The sequence below is a fragment of the Enhydra lutris genome, unplaced genomic scaffold, assembly GCF_002288905.1.
Source record: "Enhydra lutris kenyoni isolate GAN:26980312 unplaced genomic scaffold, ASM228890v2 scaffoldscaffold24, whole genome shotgun sequence".
Lineage (NCBI taxonomy): Eukaryota > Metazoa > Chordata > Mammalia > Carnivora > Mustelidae > Enhydra > Enhydra lutris.
The window spans coordinates 1,337,369-1,343,297 of NW_019154108.1; positions in this window are offsets into that span (position 1 = coordinate 1,337,369).

Consider the following 5,929-nt stretch of genomic DNA (forward strand, 5'->3'; position numbering starts at 1 on the left):
TCATTTTTCAGTTCTTTTTGCTCTGGGGATCGGAAGCCTATTCGTATATCAAATATTTTAAACTTTCCTGAGGCTTAACCACTGGAATTACCGAACTACCAACCCTTTCACCCAAGGGCCCCTGAAACCTGATCCAGGCTGTAAGCAAATCAGCAGCAGAAGGCTGAGGTTCTGGGCTGCAGAAACAGGCGTGATGGTTCATAAAGGGCCCTGAAGACCCTCGGGGGACGGACCTTATCTCTCCGCAGCCAAGCTTCGGCTGAATCTTCTGCAGATCAGTTATCTTTTTAAAAGACAAAATAGATCCTATTTTCTAAAGACCAAATGAGGAGTGAGGAGGTTGGGAGTGGGGTGGTGGGTCAGAAGGTCTAGGAGGGTAAAAAGCGGGGGCCATTATGGCAAATTCTGATGAAAGAAGAATGAGGACAGAAAAGGCTCAGGATGACGGGTTGAGCCCACTGCAACCCGCCTCAGAGTTTATACCGCTACAGAGGCTGTGGTTTTACCCAGACAAAGTGCTTTATAAAGAGAATGGCAGGTCTGGAATTTACAAAACTCATTTTCAGTTTCATTGGCTGCAGCCTTCAAATAACTCTACCCCCCCTCTCGTGTCTAATGGAACAGATGTGTCTCTCGGGGGAAAGGATTGAGAAGTGTTCCCTCCAAAGATCCCTGGGACACCATGCGATGGGTTTAAAGAACCGTTTCCATCAGCGTGTGCAGACCCTCTGCATGTGTGTGCGACGTTCGTCCGAGGTTATCAGGACATCGCAGACTCTCGCTCCTGCGAATGCCATGTGGGATTGTCTGGTGGCTGCATGAACGTTATCTTCAAATCTCCGTAGAAGAATTTCCCCTGTGTTTCATGTCAACAATGGTCGAGCCAAGCTGCCTTTGACGTCCCTGGAGTTATCTGATCACCCAGGCGACACTGAACAGAGCTAGAGCACAGGCAGTCGGCCACTCAGCCCTAACGTCTGCCCAAGGCTGGCAGCAAGGGTCCCAGGAGTTCCAAGAGCCACCAGCTCGGTCCAGTCTAGCATCTGTCACTGGCTTACCATGCCACCTTGGGTCACTGACTTCCCCATTCAGTGCCATCTGTGAAATGTGTATAAAAGCACATCATGTCCTTCTGCTCCTCCTCTGTCCTCTCCTGCTCAAGCTCTCCCTCTCTCCCTATGTCCCTCCCTCCCTTCTTTCCCATCCTCTCCTCCTGCTCCTTCTTCTCCCTCTCGTTCTCCCTTCCTCCCTCCCTCTGCCCCTCTGTCCTTCTCTCTCTCTCTCATAGAAGAAGATAATATGTCTGTAAAGTGCTTTGAGCTCCTTGGAGATAGAGGGTCTATAAATATAAGCTGTTATCACTGTTACCATGGAAACACTCAGAGCACTGTGCTCCACGGCTGTGTTCACTGGGCAGAATTCTGGCCTTCTCGCTGGCTTCTTGAGGCTGTTAGACAGTCAATGATTTTACAAGGCACCGCAGCCAGGTGGGGGTGGGGCCCCAGGGAAGAGCTTGTTTGTAACTCAGCGGCTCTCCATGTCCATCCCGAACAATCATGCTTCCATTTGCTGGAGTAGAGGATCATGCAGAACGGGCGGGAGTCTGCTATTCATGCCACTGACGACAGGGAGAGGCGCACCACCCAACAAAGGACGCTGATCTACAGCAAGGTTCAGGCGAGGAAGAATTCCAATGACCTTCAGAAATGACCTTACATCCGTTTCCGAAATCTGCCCTCACTCCTGACTCCGCTACCTCAGACCCACGGCTAGCAAAGTGTTGGGGTGAAGAGTGCACATTCTGGCCAGTCCATGGCCTTCTAGAAAGCAGGAGCTATGTCTTCTGCATTTCCGCCTCTGTGAGGCCTAGTACAGGACCTGGCACACAGCAGGTGCAGAGGTTTGTGAAGAAGAGAGGAGAAGTGGCTGCATCTTCTGTTACACACGAGCGGACAGTGCTATTGAGTAAGCCGCATGCCGTCAGCGCTGGCTTGGACTCAAGTCCCAGGGTCTGCTTTCTGCCCCCCCCACCCCCGCCCCCATCAGTGCAGCAGTGAGGCACTGCGGTCCTGATTTCCTGGATGGTCCTGGGAAAGTCACTCTATGGCTCAAAGCCTGATACGGGACAATAACATACCCTAACTGCTAACCAAACAGCAGTGAAAGGTCCCGTTGCAAAGGTAAGGAGTGGAAGCCGCAGGAAAGGTCACTGTTCGTTGCAGGCAATGCTGTGATCTCCAGGCGCCTTTTCCAGGCCTCAGATGAGCAAAGGCAAGAAAATCGGAACGGGCTTTCCAGTCAAACCAGTCAAAGAATTCAGCGGCTGAGCCCTGCCTCTTCCCACCTTCCCTGAGCCGCAGGACTCCCATCTGTAGGGTTAGAATAACAGCACTTATCTCACAGGTTCAAGGTGTCGGTTTAAAGAAATAAGTAGGAAGACCTGTAGCCCTGTGGCTGGCACCCATCAATGATTAACACACGTTCGTTCCATTCTACTAGTTTGGCCGTATGAATGGAGAGAGCCGAGGGTTCTGAATAACTGGCATTGGCCAGTTTATTCCAAAGGCCAGACAGATGTTTCAGATCCCCCCATGATGGGGCACGTGGTGGTCACACCTTTGGGCAGGGGGCGTGGGGAACTTCAGGGCCAAGAGAAAATGCGCAGGTGCACGCAGAGAGCCAAGCAGAAGAGCTGCATAGCTTACAGGGTCCACTGCAAATTGAAAACGCTGGGCCACTTGTGTATAAATTACTGGGAATTTCAAGGGGGAAACAGCAAGCCATTATCCCCACGTGAGTGCCAAGGCTGCACCGCACAGAGCCAGCCCTGGACCTCGGGGAAGGTGGAAGCTTCACCGCGTTGCCAAAGGCTGCTTTTGCCGTCATTGTGGGTCTCATTCAGTTAGAGAGGGCGGAATGGTTCCCACAAACTGCTTGGATACAGAGAATTAATCTTCTGAGCTAAAGCTAAGCTGTAGTAAAGGTCATTTCAGGAGGAGGGAAAAGCTCATAAAAACACCAAAACTCTCCCTGGAGCAAGTTATGACCGCACAGTGGGACCAGAGGCATGGGGCTTCCTGTGTCCTCACTCATGGGGAAGGTTGGATTACAAAGCCTACGAAAGACAGCCACCGTTTATTCAGCTGCTATTTAATAAGCCCCTGCTGTATACAAGACAAGGCGTCAGGCCTTGTCAGGGAAACAGAGAGAAATTATCTTTACGATGTCTAACGTCCCTTCCAGTTCCAACATTTGAGGATTCCTTGACAAAGACCTGGCGCCTACCTTTAAGAAACTTAAGTCTAGGACAACAGCAAAACAAAACTGAATTTGTTCTGGATAGAAGGTCTTCAAATGGGGTATTTAAAATCTATCATTTATATTTATGTTTATGTATATGTGTGTGTGTGTTCCTACCTGCTAAGATTTTTATATGGTCATTCACTTAGATTTTCACTGAGCCCTTCAAAGATTGGGAGCATTGTGTTTTTTGTGGGTTTTTCTGTTTTGTTGTTTTTCAATCTGGTCGTAAAACTAAGTCACAGGGAAGACAGTGGATTTTCCCAGAGTCAGAGAATAAGGTTGTGGCAGAACATTCCTCCTCCACATAAATTACTGAGTCCACTCTCAGTGGTTCCCCTTCTTCTTCCCTCTCTGTCCCCCGTTAAAGGACGTGATTAAAGCGGGCCTCCTTCCTTTCTCTGTTGCCAGCGTACAGCTCTTAATGGAAGACTCTTCTCGTCAATGGGTTGAAGCTAATTCTGAGCACAGGATCTAAAAAAACAGACAAACCTCACTCAGATTCTGCCTCTACCCCTTGTTAGTGACCAGTGATCTGAGAAAGTCACTGTCTCTCTGATGCTTCTATTTTCTCATAGGTTGAAATATTCATTCTTCTCCAGTTTCTTTGGGGATTACAAGCATCTAGCAGTTCCTGGCACACAGAGCCCACTCCCACCCCTCCGCTCTCCATCCCTTCTGCAGACCCTACCGTGAACAGAAGGTCATGGCTGTCATGGTCCCCTTACTTCATTGAGACACACGGCCCACGGAAGGATGGGACGGCAAATCACCCAGAGGCAGAGCCAAGAAACCCAGGGTGGGGAAGACAGGCGTTGAGCTGATTAACGTTGACCTGTGTTCAACTTCACGTGTGTGAACTCTCACTGAGGGGCTCCTCTGGCCCCTTCAGTTGACTATGAGCCCACACTGGACACAGCCCTGGGCAATCCTGGTGTTTATTTGACCCAGGCATTGAAGAGCAGGTTGGAACTGTTGCCTTAAAAGCTGGAGAAGGAAACCGGGTTGAGAGAGGAGAGACCCAAGAGTTCTACCCATTCTTCCAGGAAACGGGGCCCTGAGCTCATAGACCCATCCGCCATGCTAAGTGAGAGATGAAAACCACAGGAAGAAAAATAAAAGGCGTTACTTTCCCCAGACTGTTACCCTGAAATGAGAATACAGAGAGGCAACTATAGATACAAGCACCCTGCCTGTAACAAAAACCCCTAATAAACCAGGGCTAATAGCCAAACGGGCTGGAAATTCCCCTGCTACAGAGTCCCCTGCTACAGAGTCCCACGCAACGAGAAGTCCCTGAACCCCACGGAGCCCCGAGTGCCTGTGCACAGCCGAACGGCCCTCGGAGGGAAGGGGCGCGGGGTGTGGGGCTTCTGACGGCCCAGGTCCCGCCGGCAGGGACGCGGAAAGAGACCGAAGGCTCCCACTTGGTACATTTCACGGGCTTGCTTGGGCCTAGGGCCCTCGGGCAGGCAAGGAAGGCTGCTCAGGACAGCTCAGAACTGTCACATGGGGCGAGTCTCCTCTCATCGCACCTCACGGCCGTCCTTGCGGTCACCACTGCGTGCCCTCCCCAGCGTCGGTGTGTGGGCTCGCTCCGAGCCCCCCACCTGTCACGTTACGTTTATGTCAACCTTCACTAAGGTCTGAGGGATTTAAGGGGCCCCGCTCTGATCCACAGCCTCTGGTAACAAAGAAGAGTTTCTCACTCAGCTATCTCAAGAGAAGGGGGTTTTCGTCTAAAGACAGATCTGGGAATCCAGGGCCGGGGCTCGGGGGGCAGCTGGCCCAGGAGAAGCCGTGGCACGTCTGGCGGGGCTCGCTTGCTGTCCCCCAGGGCTCGCTCGTCCCTTCTCCTTCGCGACAGGCCCTGCGGGCCATGGGTGAGCCCACGGCGGCCCCGGCCCGCCCCGCAGCTGGCTATGACAACGTGAGTAACCGGTATAAATGGAAGTGAAATGTGGAAGTTTGGCAACATCGTCTTAAAGTCAAGCCCCCGTCCTGGGTTTTCTCCCCGCAGGAGGATGGAGGCAGACGCAGCGTTGACTCAGCCCGCGTCAGGCCGGGGACAGCCCGGAGAGAAGCCAGAAGCGCGCGACGGGAGAACACGGTCCGGACCACGCACGCAGCAGACAGACCCGCGTCACCCGCCCCGACCGCTCCCCCGCGGGCCGCAGAAGAGACAAACGCCGGCTCGTGTCCGAGCCCCGTTACCTTTTGGTCTCCGACAGCGGCTTCGCAGGCGGCTTCCCTAACACGAGAACGGACGGCGAACGCGCAGACGGAGCTTCCCGCGCTCCAGGCCGCCCCGGTCCCCTCGGCCGCAGCAGGTGGAAATGGCTCCAACAACAGCCCTGGAAGCAGGCGTCCGAGCTCGGGGCCAGCGCGGGTCGGGAGCAGGGCCGGGAGCGGGCCGGGGGCTCCTCCAGGCTGGCGGTCAGGCTGTGTGTCCGCGGGCCGAGCGGCTCGTCTGGCCTTATCGTCTCTCCTGAGGCCCCGGCACCGAATCCCAGCACGGGGGGGGGGGGGGGGGGGGGGGGGGGGCCACCCCCCGGTTGGGGGGGGGGGGGGCGCGCCCCCCCCCCCGCCGGGGGGCCCCCCCGCCAAACGCGCGGGGGGGGCGGCGACC